We start from the raw sequence: 14,351 nt of genomic DNA on the forward strand, positions 1-14,351 counted from the left end.
CCGCCTGGGTGCGTTAGGCTGGGAGGGGCTGCACGGTAGGGGAGGGAGGCTGGGCCGGGGGCGGCGCCCCTACCCCGCCCTCGCGCGCGACACCCAGAGTAGGGGGTGAAGGTCATTCCCCCCACCCACACGAAGAATTTAAACTTTCCTGCCCTGCTCTTTAATCTTGCATGGAGTGGGGGTGGGGTCCCCAAAACTAAGAGGTATATTTATTCCCCCACAAATTGCTCCTCAAATTTTATTCAGGTTTCTGCTCAATACTACCTCCTCAGAGCTGTCTTTCCTGACACAGACACCAACCTGTCACCTTGATGCTGAAACCTGCTTTATCTTTCTTCATAGGACTTAACAGCACCTGGCATTCCATTAGGCATTTATCTGGCTCCACCGCTACAATGGGAGCTCAGCCACAGGGACCTTGTCTAATTTTTCTCCATCCTAGGCTTCTGACAGTGCTTGACCTAGTGCCACACAATCAATACTCACAGAATGAATGACTGAAGAGGTCCCCCCCCTTATTTTGTTAACCAGCCACAGTTCAAAGCAGTGTCAAAACAACATGGGTTGTGTCTTAATCATCTACTGCTGCTGTAACAGAAATACCACAAGTGATGGCTTTAACAAAGAGTTATTCTCTCACAGTCCAGTAGGCCAGAAGTTCAAACCCAGGGTGCTGGCTCCAGGAGAAGGCTTTTTCTCTCTGTTGGCTCTGGAGGAAGGTCCTTGTCATCAGTCCTTCCTTGGTCTGGGAGCATCTCAGCACAGGGACCTCAGGTCCAAAGGCTGTGCCCTGCTCCTGGTGCTGCTTTCTTGTTGGTATGAGGTCCCCCTGTCTCTCTGCTTGCTTCTCTCTTTTATATCTCAAGAGATTGGCTTAAGATGAAACCTAATCTTGTATATCTCATCAAATACAACTGCCACTAATCCATCTCATTTCATTTTAGTGATAGGGTTTACAGCACATAGGGAAAGTACATAAAATGGCAGACAATCACACAATACTGGGACTCGCGGCCCAGCTAAGTTGACTGAGACTTTTGGGGGACACAATCCAATCCACGACAGGGAGTGATCTGCAAAAATGTAATTAGCCTATCTTGCTGGAATCAGTGGATGAGTTAACAATATTTTAACTGTGCGAGGCAGTTCCATAGGAGGCTATTGTGTGAACCACATGCATACATTGATTTGATAACTTTAAAAAATGTTTAAAAATGAATTTAATGTTATCTTTAAAAATTTTTTTTAAATTTTATTGTGCTTTAGGTGGAAGTTTACAGTGCAATTAGGTTCTCATTCAAAAATGTATACACAAATTATTTTGTGACATTAGATGCAGTTCCTGAAACGTGTCAGCACTCTCCCCCTTTCCACCCCGGGTTTCGGTGTCCTTTTTCTGTCCCTTCCTGTCTTTGTTCTTGGGCAGGTGTTGCCCATTTGGTCTCCTATGCTTGATTGAACTAAGAAGCATGTCCCTCACGTGTGTTTTTGTTTGTTTTATAGGCCTGTCTAATCTTTGCCTGAAAGATGGGCTTCGGGAAGGGCTTCAGTAAATTTTTTTAAATATTAAGGACAGATGCAGTACTTGTTGGGACGTCTCTGAGGCAGACATGAGAGGGAGCAGGCCAACCCACTTACCTGTCTCCAACAAGGAGGTCAGGGACCACACAGAACAAGGAAAAGAAGAAATAGCAAGTACAGGTCTGCAGCTCCGGAAAGGCTGCAGCCCATTTGCCCTTGGAGTTCGGAGTAACTGAACCCCAAGAGCTGAGCAAACGAGCAGCTAGGCTGAGATGGAAGGTTTCTGGAAGGGCTGAGTGGGTACAACTCCTCGGTCCCAGGGCGTCGGCTCCAGGACCTCGGAGGAATCAGTCTGAGGTTTTGGCGCCACCTAGAGTCAGCGTGCAGATTGCAAGGCGAGCAAGGAGCCCTTCTCAGGGCCCGGACGCCTTGGGCAGCTAGCCTGCATTCACCGCGGCAAAATTAAGTCTTCAGGCTAAATCCCAGAGTGACAGGGGCCTATGTCTGGTGGCTCCTTCTTTCAGATTAACAAGGTTGTCTGTTGCATTCCAGGTTCCGCAGGGCATTCTTAAACTAACATGTAAGGGTTGTGTAAACAGAAACAAATCCCAAACCAGTGGCCGGTCCAGTCAGTTCCGATTCTTGGCGATCCCAGGTGAGTTGTCATAGTTAAAACTGTCTCCACAAGGTTTTCAGTGGCTAAGTCTCTGGAAGTAGCTCACGAGGACTTTCTTCCCACGTGCCTTTCTCTGGGTGGATTCAAATCTCCAATCTTTCGGTTAGCGGCAGAGGGCATTTAACCGTTTGCACATCCAGAGACTCCTGTATAAACAAATGGCTGGACAAGAGTGTGGTTCGGTTATGAGGTGGGTGACGGGGCAGAAGGAGAAGAGAGGGGCTGGGAGGCGGGAACAAAGGCGGTGGGCTGCGGGGGGCAGCAGTTTAGAATTGGCTAAGGCTCTTGCCTCCACCCAGTCTGCCCTCCACGGTGTCTCAACATGACTTCAACACCATTCCGCAGTCTCATGAACTTGACCTCACACTCCTGGCCTTTTTTCTAGACTCTGATATCTATCTACCCCTCCCTGGACATGCCAACCACCCTCTGGTACTGCCCAGGGTCTCCTTCTGAGGTCCTGACCTCCTCAGTGTGGAGCTGTCCTAGAAAGAGCGTGGGAGTCACTCGAACCTGGGTTAAATCCTGACTCTGACCCTGCACTGGCTGGTGGGTTTGGTCGAATTCCTTAACCTCTCTAGCCTTGGGCCCCTCCTCTGTAAAACAAAAAACAAACAAAAAAACCCGAAACCCAAACCCCTTGCCCTCCAGTCACTTCTGACCTATAGCGACCCTATAGGACAGAGTAGAACTGCCCCACAGGGTTTCCAAGGAGCGCCGGCTGGATTCAAACTGCGAAAACTTTTGGTTAGCAGCCCTAGCCCTTAACCACCACCTACCAGGGTTTCCCGACTGTGAAATAGGAATGGTAATAATGGTGGGCACCACCCAGGACTGAAGGGGATAATACTCGTGTGGCCCCTCCCACTGTGCAAGGGAGGCTTCCAACCTGTCCCCACTCTTCATCCTCAAACCAACCTCCTGGCCCCTTTCCTCCCTTCCTGCTCCCTGGCTGAGGGGCACTATTAGAGAAACAAAATCACAGAGAGGACCCTTCTCTCATTCCTCACTGCCTCTTTGGCGTATTCAGCACAAAACACATGTTGCCTCTTCCTCCAGCCCCCACGAGTGCCATTCCAAAGGGGGGACTTAGCCCCATCCCCACTTTCACCTCAACAAACCCAGCCTCTCTCACTATTCCCTGAACCCAGCCCTCCCGTCTTGCTTCTGATTGTCACTGCCACAACTGTTCCGTCCTGTCCTGGCTTTTCCCTGTGAAGATCCCCCGTTCTGGCACCCTACCCCACTGCCACTGGAGCTTCACTTGACTGCCCCCCCCCCGCCTCCAACTCAGGGGGGACAGACTTTATTATCCACTACCCAAGAAATGGCAGCCCGGCACCCTTCCCAGCTGTCCACCTCCGTTGTAGCTCCTTCATAACCTGAGTGCCTACTATGCACTAGACCCTGTGGAAGACACAACCCCTGCCTTTAGGAGACCTTGGGCACCAGGGAGAGGGGTTGTACTGAACATGGAAGGCCATAGAGAGCTGTGAGGGGAGAGGCAGGGGGAAAGCTGTGGTTCAGGGAGTGGGTTCTGACCAACATGGGCTGGAGGGACGGAGAGGGGTGGACGGGATTGGCTGAGGCAGCTGGGTTCCACAGGAAGTGAGTGCAGGTGGGAGGTAGGGTGGCAGAGAGGGAAGAGATGGAAGTCAGAAACCAAAACGGAAACCTGTAAAGCTTAGTGACTGGCTTGGTTTCTCGGTAAAACAGTGGAGATGTCAAAGATGACATGAACCTGGGTGATGGGAGAAGAGACATGTTGGGGCTCGTGGTTTAGCAATAATTCCTCTTTGTTCCTCTAGCTCTAGCCCAGGTTTATTTTTTTATGAGGCTGCAGAATAAACAGTCTTTCATTCTGAGATGTAAAGAACACATTTGAATTTTTACATTTCCTATATAGCACACGGAAACCCTGGTGGCGTAGCAGTTAAGTGCTACGGCTGCTAACCAAAGGGTCGGCAGTTCGAATCCACCAGGCGCTCCTTGGAAACTCTATGGGGCAGTTCTACTCTGTCCTGTAGGGTCGCTATGAGTTGGAATTGACTCGATGGCACTGGGTTTTTATATAGCACACAGACACACACTGTCACCACCACCACCACCACAAGAAGACACACTTCCTTGGAATCTCAGAGTCCAGCAACGGTTCCACTGTGGAGCCAGGCCAGGGCAAGCTCCTTCAGGAAGCCCTTGGTGCCATCCGTCTGTCCTACTACTGCTCTGTTTACACAAAAATGGAAGACCATGGTCTGCCCCTTCCTGTGGGCACTTCCTCAGACCTGGAAAAATGCCAATGGTATTTCCCATCCTGAGAGTGTCTTCGTGTCCCTTCCACAGCCACCCCATTTGTTTTTCCTGGGATGCGGCATAGTTTGGTACCTCAGGCTTCATGTCCGACCATGCTTCGGGGACAGCAACTCCAGGGGAGGGTTTGCTGTCCCAGTCACCCTGTGGCAGGTCCACCCCAATCCAGACTTCACTTCTCCTCTCCAGGTCAAGCAAGGCCCAAGGAAAGCCCCTTTAGGAGTGCCAGGAGGGTGCCTGCATGGGGGCGTAGGAGGGGATGAGGGAGGGGGAAGCTGGGTCAGGGTCTGCCCCAGGGAAGGCAGAGGACATTTGGCAGTAGGTGAATTTTGGCTTTGGTCACTGTCTTTTCCTGGCCCCATTCTCCCCCACCCCTTAGGAGCCCTGCCTTTGCTATATAACCTTCCCCTTCAAACCATGTCACCTCCCCAGCCCCCCACTTCATTTGAACTCCCATATTTCCATTTCTCGTAGTCAAGTGTTACAGAGGCAGTCTTATCACACCAACCTATACTAAGATAGTCCCCGAAATCCTCCCAGGTGCATTTGTTGGGCAAATAATAATAGCCAAGACTAATACACTGCTTTTCATGTGCCAGGCACGCGTACATAAGTGCTTCACATAATTAACTCTGGAAATCCTCACAGCAGCCCCTGCCTCTTCCACCCACCCCACCTAGACACACAGTAATAATTAACTCAAATGACTGAATGTTTGATTAGTGTCGAAGTCCACAATTAGCTCAATGCATATTCAAACTTCATGGAAAATTTTTTTTGAAGAGGAAAAACCTGGGTGTAGCTGATGTAGGAAGGCCCAGCTCAAAGGTTATTTGCACAGAAGGAGAAGTCAGGCTGTAAGTGACTTACTCAGATTCTGTAAGTATTGAGTCTATCCCATGTTCTATCTGTAAGGTCTCTGAATCAGGGTTTTTGTTTATTTCCTTCCTACAGGATTCCCTCCCCTGACCATAAGCACCCCTTCCCCACGTTCTGGAGGGCAGCTGTTTTCTCCTTCCAACTTGGCATTGAAGTTGAAGCCAGGAGAAGCAGAGTCCCAGGAGGGGCCCCCACAGCCCCATGCACATGCAGATCTGTTCCAGCACTTTGCTCTTTCTCTAAATGCCCATCGCCACTTCGCACCTCAGCTCCCGGGACGAGGGACAGGGCTCGGCCTCTCTCCTCATCTCAACACCTAGCACTGCATGAGCACATAGCAGGCTCCACAAACAGGTGTACTGATGATGAAAGACAAGGGTGGGCCCTTTTAAGAGACTTAGTGTGTTAGGAACCGGGGCCCTGGGGACTGGTAAGGAGATTGTGGCATATCCAACAACGGAGTGCCACACATCTGTTAAGGAAAGTGAGGCAGTTGTATATGTGCTGATTTGGGGGACGTTCCCAAGATTGTTAAACGGGGAAAAACCAAAGCACAGAACGGGGCCAGGTGGGGGGCGGCGGAGGAGAGGGAGATTTTAAGAGGCTGATATGTATGTTGAACTCTCAGGGAAAAAGAGGAAGGCCCTTAACGAGACAGACTGACATAGTGGCTCCAGCAACGGGCTCAAGCATAACAACAATTGTGAGGATGGCGCAGGACCGGGCAGTGTTTCGTTCTGTTGTACGTAGGGTCGCAATGAGTCGGAACCGACTCGAAGGCACCTAACGATGACAATGAGCAGGAAAAAGCAAATGTTTTCTCTATTAGCAAGAATGCTGTGAGCCAGGACCAGGTGAAGAGGGACAGACTTATTTTAGGACTCGAGTCCTCTGCTTTCTGCTCCTGAAGCTCTTCATCTGTCCTGCCGTCCTCCTTCCAGTTTTCCTTCATCTGCTCTCTCTGTGGCTCTTCCCCTCCATGGACTTCAAGATGACGTATGCCTCTGCATATCAGGTGGATTCCCTTGGTTCCTTCTTGGTAAGCTGATCACCCTCACTCTTGTGGTCTGTGGTCACTGTGCTTAGAAGTTAGCCAGCATTTCTTTTCCTTCTCTGATTTCAAGCTCTTTCCCAACTGCGATGCCATTTCCTGGAAGTCTACATTCATATAAAGTCACCTTCTTTTTCAACGAGTTCATATAGATACATTTGATTTTCCCCAGTAAATGGTAAGCGTTTTGGAGAGAGGGGAATTGCTTTGATTCCCAGAGGGCCCAGCACAATACTGGACACGCTGGAGAAGCTCAGCAAGAGCTGGGTGTCAATGAAAGATACGGCTTACTGAGCATGTACTAGACACATTACATGCATTTGCTTTGGTCCTTACTTTTTTTTTTTTTAACATATGGGTAAGGGAAAACAGTTAAGCTCAGCTGCTGACCAAAAGGCCAGAGGTTCAAGCACACCCAGCAGCTCCGTAGGAGAAGAGACCTGGCAATCGGCTTCCATAAAGATTACAGGCCAGAAAACCCTATAGGGCAGTTCTGCTCTGTCACCTGGGGTAGCTATGAGTCGAAAACGACTTGCTGGCACCTAACAACAATAACAAGGGCATTAACATGCAATATAGATCCTTTGGTTGTAATATTTTTTAATGTCATTAAAAATAAGCTAGTTTCTCTTGTTTTCAAGCTAGGAGTTTTCATATTTAATAAATTTTAAAATCATTTTTAATGAAGGTGATATGGAACCAGAGAAGTTAAGGTACTTGTTCATTCTTACAAAGACCCCAAGTGGCAAAGTTACAATATCTGAGTCCAAAGGCCTTGCCCTTCCCACTGTGCTGGGCTGATCTGAAACAAGGAGGATTCGAGCAGTGAGAAAAGTAAGGTAAACCCTTCGCGGTTTTATTCTCTTCCTCTTCTGTTCCCCTCATGCCTACCATCTTCATGAAATCTAGACCTTTATGTTAAGCCATGAAATATGAAGATCCATAAGGGGCTTTGTTCTTGTTCTCCTTGTTCCTACTGAGCATGTTATAAGGAAGCAGGCTTCAGGTCTATGTATAAACTTTTAATTGAGCATAGCTGTCAGAATACATGGCATTTTCAATCAGTCATCCAACCAATATTTACTATGAGCCAGGCACTGAGGATACAGTGATGAGCAAGACAAAGTTCCTGCCCTTGGGGAATTGACAGAGAGTATTGACTTTGGAGAAAATAGAAATAAACATTTAAATAAATAACTTCAGAAACTGGTTAGTGCTGTGAAGAAACTAGACCCCATGAACAGTATACAGAGTAACAGGCGCAGAGACGGTAGAGACAGTGGGGAGGGGGAAGATGGCTACTAGGTGAGACGATCAGGGACAGCCTTGACCCTGCAACCATGACGTGAATGACAAGCCAGCTATGTAAGGACCTGGGAGAGAGCTTTAGGTAGAGGGAACAGCAAGGAGGCAGGAATAAGCTTGGTATATTTGAGGGACAAAACAGAGGCCCATTGGCTGGAGAAGGGGGAACAAGAAGGGAAGAGAGTGAGCTGAGTCGGGAGAGGTGGGCAGGGCCACAGATGAGGAGGCTGTGTATCGCTGCCATTGAATGTAACCAACCAAGTAGAACTTCAACGACTTCTTATCTGTTTTGGTGAAGTCTGGACTAGGCGTCTTCTTGAACTAGGTAACCTACAGGGTAGCCAGGTGAGATGCGGTCACGCTCAAAGTCAAGCACACTCTGGTACTTTCCACCAAATTCCTGCCCTGCCTCAGCTGCTTTATCTTTCTGCACAGCAGCTGATTGAAAAAAAAAAAAAAAAAAAGCTGCCATGGGGTAGCCTGAGTGATGGCTCCAGAGCCCACTCCATCCACTTCCAGATCTGCTATTGAACTGGATTTTTCTCTAGAGGAGTAAGCAGGAGAGAAAGCAATTAATATTTAAAGGATTCGAGAAAAAGGAGTGCAGGAGGGCTTCTCACCTTCACACAATCCCGTTTCCAAGTAACTGCAGCAAGTATGAATCCAATGCTCCCTCCTTCCCTGTCCCGCTTTCCCTTTGCAGTAACCTGTAAAAGCACTGTGGCCACTTTATCCCAGTTTTCCACCAATTTGTATCACAGACCCCAAGAAAGAACAATCAGCTTCACAAGAAGCAACTACCGTTTGGAATGAGCTGTCTTAAATATGAGAATGCTCATTTGGAATTAGTTTAAAAAAAAATCCAGCTTAACAAATGACTATCGCCACAGTCAGCAAAAATTGAAAGAAAGGGGCTTAAAGTGCAAGCACCCAGCACTGCCAACCGCAAATTAGAATTAAGCTGCTCTTTGAGGACCAACCAGTGCAAGCAGCTGGGCCCACAACCACATCCTGAAGGCGCATCTCACTATCAGGCTTTGGCTTCTTGGCATGTAGGGTCAGCGTAACTGTACACGCTCCAGAAGAATCCCAGGGCCGGTAAAGACCTTTCAGAGCTCATAGACTTTGTCTTGTGTGACACCGCACCAGAGCTCTGACAGGCCATTTTCCACCTTCCCCTTTCCTAGCTCAGCCGTCACCCAAATATTAACAAGTTCTTCCAATTTGGGTCTCTGGCTAAAACCGACCTCAACCCATTTCCCTTCATCTTTAGCAGAGATGATGTACTCACCTTTTGTTGTTTCTCCCCACTGGATGCTAACTGTATTTGAAAAATGGCTTTCATTAAACATTTGGTTATAAAAAAAAAAACCCGTGCCGTCATTGTAAAGACTATCTTTTTTTGTACATTGCTGGGTTTGGTTTCTAGTATTTTGCTTAGGACTTTTGCATGTATGAGTAAGGTTTCCTGTAATTTTTTATTTTACTATCCTTTTATGGCATAAAAAAATAGTTTTTTATGCCATAAAATAGTTCTATAGATCTTCTTGTGCTAATCAAGATTCCCCAGAAAAGACTTCCAACCTCCCGGCCACTAGAGTTCTGCGAGCCCAGTATGGCCAAGGACATTGAGAACACAGGTAAATGGTTACTTAATCTCCTTGCGCTAATTTCACCCTCAGCTATGCTTCTGGCCTCCAGACCATAAAACGGTGTCCTCTCCAGAGAATAAATCTCTCATCTGCTGAGTGGGGTAGGGGGTTGTCACCTTGCTGCTCGGAGTAGGTAGGGACCCTAACAGACTTGTGCAACTGCTCAGCAACCCCCCTTTTACCCCCAATGACAGGGGCAATGCTATTTGGTACTATGTATCTGAGCTTCGGAAACCCTGGTGGAGTAGTGGTTAAGTGCTACGGCTGCTAACCAAAAGGGTCAGCAGTTCAAATCCACCAGGCGCTCCTTGGAAGCTCTAGGGGCAGTTCTACTCTGCCCTATGGGGTCGCTATGAGTCGCAGTCGACTCGCCGGCAGCAGGTTTGGTTTTTGGTTTGGTACCTGAGGTTCTGGGGGGATAATGTGCTATAAAAAATGGTTTGCTTATCACTGGCTTTCCTACCACAGGTGGTTCAGGATTCACTTTCTCAGCTCTGCTCAATCTTATAAAAACTCCATCAGCTTTTTAGCTTCAAAAATTGTGTTGTTGCCTCGCCTGCTCTTCCCAAGTTTGTAGGTTTCTGTCCTCTACAGAAACCCCTTCAGACAAAGTTGTACCCTCTATTTTTCCTCGTCCCTGCAGCATATGTGTGGGTGTGCACTTGTGTGTTTTTCCTTGATCAGAACCCACCAGGTGCTCTCTGGAATCCCTACAGGGCATTTCTATTCTGCCACCTAGGGCGGCTGTGCGTCGGAATCGACTCAACGGCAACGGGTTTTGTTTTTCTTTTTTCAGCATCTTTATATGCATGTGCTTGCTTTTTTTCCTGGTAAGTCTCGTCGAAGATCAGTTCATTTGCTTCATTTTAAAAGAACCCATTCTTGGCTTTGTCAGTCTGCCCTATGTTTAACTTCTGCGCCTATCTTTATTTCCCTCTACTTTCTTTAGGTTTATTTTGCTGTTCTAATTCCTCAAAACAGATGTTTAGTTCAATAATTTTCAGCTTTTCTTATATTCTAATAAACTTCTAAAATAGACTTTATATTCTAATAAACTTCTAATGCTCTAAAATTTCCTTTAAGGACTGACTGTTTTGGCTGCGTCCTTCATTTTGATATATAGTATTTTTTATTGTTGTTCAGATTAAATTTCCTTTATGATTTCTTCTTGGGCCCAGGAGTTGTTTTAGTAATACAGTATTTTCTTAATTTCTAAATACACAGGGGTTTTCTAGTTATCTTTTAAATTTTGATTTCTAACTTAATCGTACTGTGGTTTGAGTGTGGTCTGCAGGGTAACAATCCTTTGAAATGCATTGTCCATTATGTGGTCTATTTCTGTCAAAGTTCCATGTGTGCTGGAAAAGAATGGCAGTTATCAGGTACCATGTTATTTTGTTGTCAGAGGCCACAGAGCCAACCCCAGACTCACGGTAACCCCATGCACAATGGAATAGAACATTGCCCGGTCTTGCACCAGCCCCATGTGTGGCTTGGACTGCTGTGATCCACAGGGTTTTCTTGGGCTGGTTTTTTGCAAGTAGATCACCAGACCTTTCTTCCCAGTTCATCTTCATCTGGAAGTTCCACTGACACCTGTTCAGCATCACAGCAACACACAAGCCCACACAAGCCACCACTAACAGATGGGTGGTGGCTGGGCATGAGGTGCACTGCCTTGGAATCGAACCCAGTTTTCCCCACATGGAAGAGCAGAACTCCACCACTCAACCACCGACGCCCCTGCACTGTTCTAGATACGTCCATTACACCAAACTCACTAAATGTTTAAATATACTGTCGTTACTAGCCTTCGAGTCAGTTTTGACTCATGATGACCTCATGTATGAAGAGCAGAACTAACTGCTCCACAGCGTTTTCAAGAACGTAACCTTTCAGAAGCCAGGCCTGCCTTCCGAGGCACCTCTGGGTGGGAACAAATCAATAACCTTTTTTCTTTAATGACAAGTTCCCTGATGTATTTTTTTTTTTAACTTTTTCTTGTACATTTGGTGAAATTTTACAGAGGAAATTATTTTTCCATTTGATAGGTTCACATAAAGTGTTGTATAACTTTGGTTTCATTTCCCACAACGTGTAAGCACTCTTCCCATTTCTGTCCTAGATTCCTTGTTACCTTTCATCCCTGATTTTCTATCCATCCGTCTTCTCATCTTAGCTTTTAGGCAAACGTCATTCTTTTGATTTCATCTAATTGATTGCTCTAAGGAGCGTGTTCCTCTCGGGTATTATCATTTTATGGGCTCGTCTATGGTTTGGCTGAAAGGTGGTCTCTGGGAATGGCTTCAGCTCCAGTTCAGAAGGGTGTCTCAGGGCCATAGTCTTCGGGGTTTCTCCAGTCTCTGGCAGACCATTAAGTCTGGTCTTTTTTGTGAATTTGAGTTTTGGTTCTACAATTTTTCTCCCCCTCTGTTAGGAACCCTCTGTTGATAATCAGAACTGTTGGTATTGGTAGTTGGGCACCATCTAGTTCTTCTGGTCTTGGGGTCGTGTAGGCTGTGGTTCCTGTGGTCCATTAGTCCTTTGGACTATTTGCTCACTTGAGCCTTTGGTTTTCTTCACCCTCCTTAGCTCTGGATGGCAAGAGACCAATAGATGCTCAAGAGCTTTTAAGAGCCCTGACCCTACTCATTAAAGTAGGATGCAGAAATTTATCTTCGTGAACTATGTTGTGCCAGTTGACACAGATGATCCCTGAGTCTATGGTCCCTGGCCTTTAAACCAAGAAACTTCGTTCTGCAAAGTGTCTGGTTATGTGCCCTGACTGTGGCCCTTGCATGCTCTATTGTCTATGTCAATGCATAAGCAGTGCCTACAGTTGTGTATGTAGAAATCAAACCCAGGGCCGTCGAGTCGATTCCGACTCATAGCGACCCTATAGGACAGAGTAGAACTGCCCCATAGAGTTTCCAAGGAGCACCTGGCGGATTCAAACTGCCGACCCTTTGTTAGCAGCCGTAGCACTTAACCACTATCCACCACCAAACCCCTGTCTGCAGGTGGGTGTGCTCTTACCCCCTCCTACACCTCTTGGTATATGTATGTGCTTATGTCCCTCCCTAGTGCCCTAGTGCTGTCGATTCATAAACTAGTTTGTTACTACTACTATTGCAGGATTCTCTGTTGTTGTTGTTAGGTGCTGTCGAGTTGGTTCCAACTCAAAGCGACCCCATGCACAACAGAACGAAACACTGCCCGGTCCTGAGCCATCCTCACAATAGTTGTTATGCTTGAGCTTATTATTGCAGCCACTGTGTCAGTCTACCTTGTCAAGGGTCTTCCTCTTTTCCGCTGACCCTGTACTGTGCCAAGCATGATGTCCTTCTCCAGAGACTGATCCCACCTGACAACATGTCCAAAATATGTAAGAGGCAGTCTCTCCATCCTTGCCTCTAAGGAGCATTCTGGTTGTACCTCTTCCAAGACGGATTTGTTCGTTCTTTTGGCGGCCCATAGTATATTCAATATTCTTCACCAACACAATTCAAAGGCGTCAATTCTTCTTCAGTCTTCCTTATTCATTGTCCAGCTTTCACATGCATATGATGCGATTGAAAATACCATGGCTTGGGTCAGGCACATCTTAGTCTTCAAGGTGACGTCTTTGCTCTTCAACACTTTAAAGAGGTCCTTTGCAGCAGATTTACCCAATGCAGTGCGTCTTTTGATTTCTTGACTGCTGTTTCCATGGCTATTGATTGTGGATCCAAGTAAAATGAAATCCTTGACAACGTCAATCTTTTCTCCATTTATCATGAGGTTGCTCACTGGTCCAGTTGTGAGGATTTTTGTTTTCTTTATATTGAGGTGCAATCCATACTGAAGGCTGTGGTTTTTGATCTTCTTTAGTAAGGGCTTCAAGTCCTCTTCACTTTCAGCAAGCAAGGTTGTGTCATCTGCATAATGCAGGTTGTTAATGAGCCTTCCTCCAATCCTGATGCCCCGTTCTTCATATAGTCCAGCTTCTCAGATTATTTGCTCAGCATACAGATTGAATAGGTACAGTGAAAGAATACAACCCTGACACACACCTTTCCTGACTTTAAACCAATCAGTATCCCCTTGTTCTGTCCGAACGACTGCCTCTTGATCTATGTAAAGGTTCCTTATGAGCACAATTAAGTGTTCTGGAACTCCCATTCTTTGCAATGTTATCCATAATTTGTTATGATCCACACAGTCAAATGCCTTTGCATAGTCAATAAAACACAGGTAAACATCCTTCTGGTATTCTCTGCTTTCAGCCAGGATCCATCTCACATCAGCAATGATATCCCTGGTTCCACGTCCTCTCCTGAAACCAGCCTGAATTTCTGGCATTTCCCTGTCTATATACTACTGCAGCCGTTTTTGAATGATCTTCAGCAAAATTTTGCTTGTGTGTGATATTAATGATATTGTTCTATAATTTCCACATTTGGTTGGATCACCTTTCTTGGCAATAGGCATAAATATGGATCTCTTCCAGTCAGATGGTCGGGAAGCTGTCTTCCATATTTCTTGGCATAGACGAGTGAGCACCTCCAGTGCTGTATCTGTTTGTTCAAATATCTCAATTGATATTCCATCAATTCCTGAAGCCTTGTTTTTCGCCATGCCTTCAGAGCAGCTTGGACTTCTTCCTTCAGCACCATTGGTTCCTGATCATATGCCACCTCTTGAAATGGTTGACCCTGCTGGTCTCTGAATACCGGTGGCATAGCTTCCAGCATCACAGCAACACGCAAGCCTCCACAGTACAACGAACTCACAGACACGTGGCGGGCGAGGGTCAGGATTGTCTATGCTATAGTAATTGCTATGTTGCCCTCTGTTCTTGTGCTCCCCTCAGTGTCCTCCGATGCTTTAGTCCTGTTTTGCTGACTTTCCCCATGTAGTGTATTACCTTTCCCTTCACCAATATTAACATGTGTCTTCTATCTACTTAGTAATTTTC

This window comes from Loxodonta africana, chromosome 18 (genome assembly GCF_030014295.1).
Source record: "Loxodonta africana isolate mLoxAfr1 chromosome 18, mLoxAfr1.hap2, whole genome shotgun sequence".
Classification (NCBI taxonomy): Eukaryota; Metazoa; Chordata; class Mammalia; order Proboscidea; family Elephantidae; genus Loxodonta; species Loxodonta africana.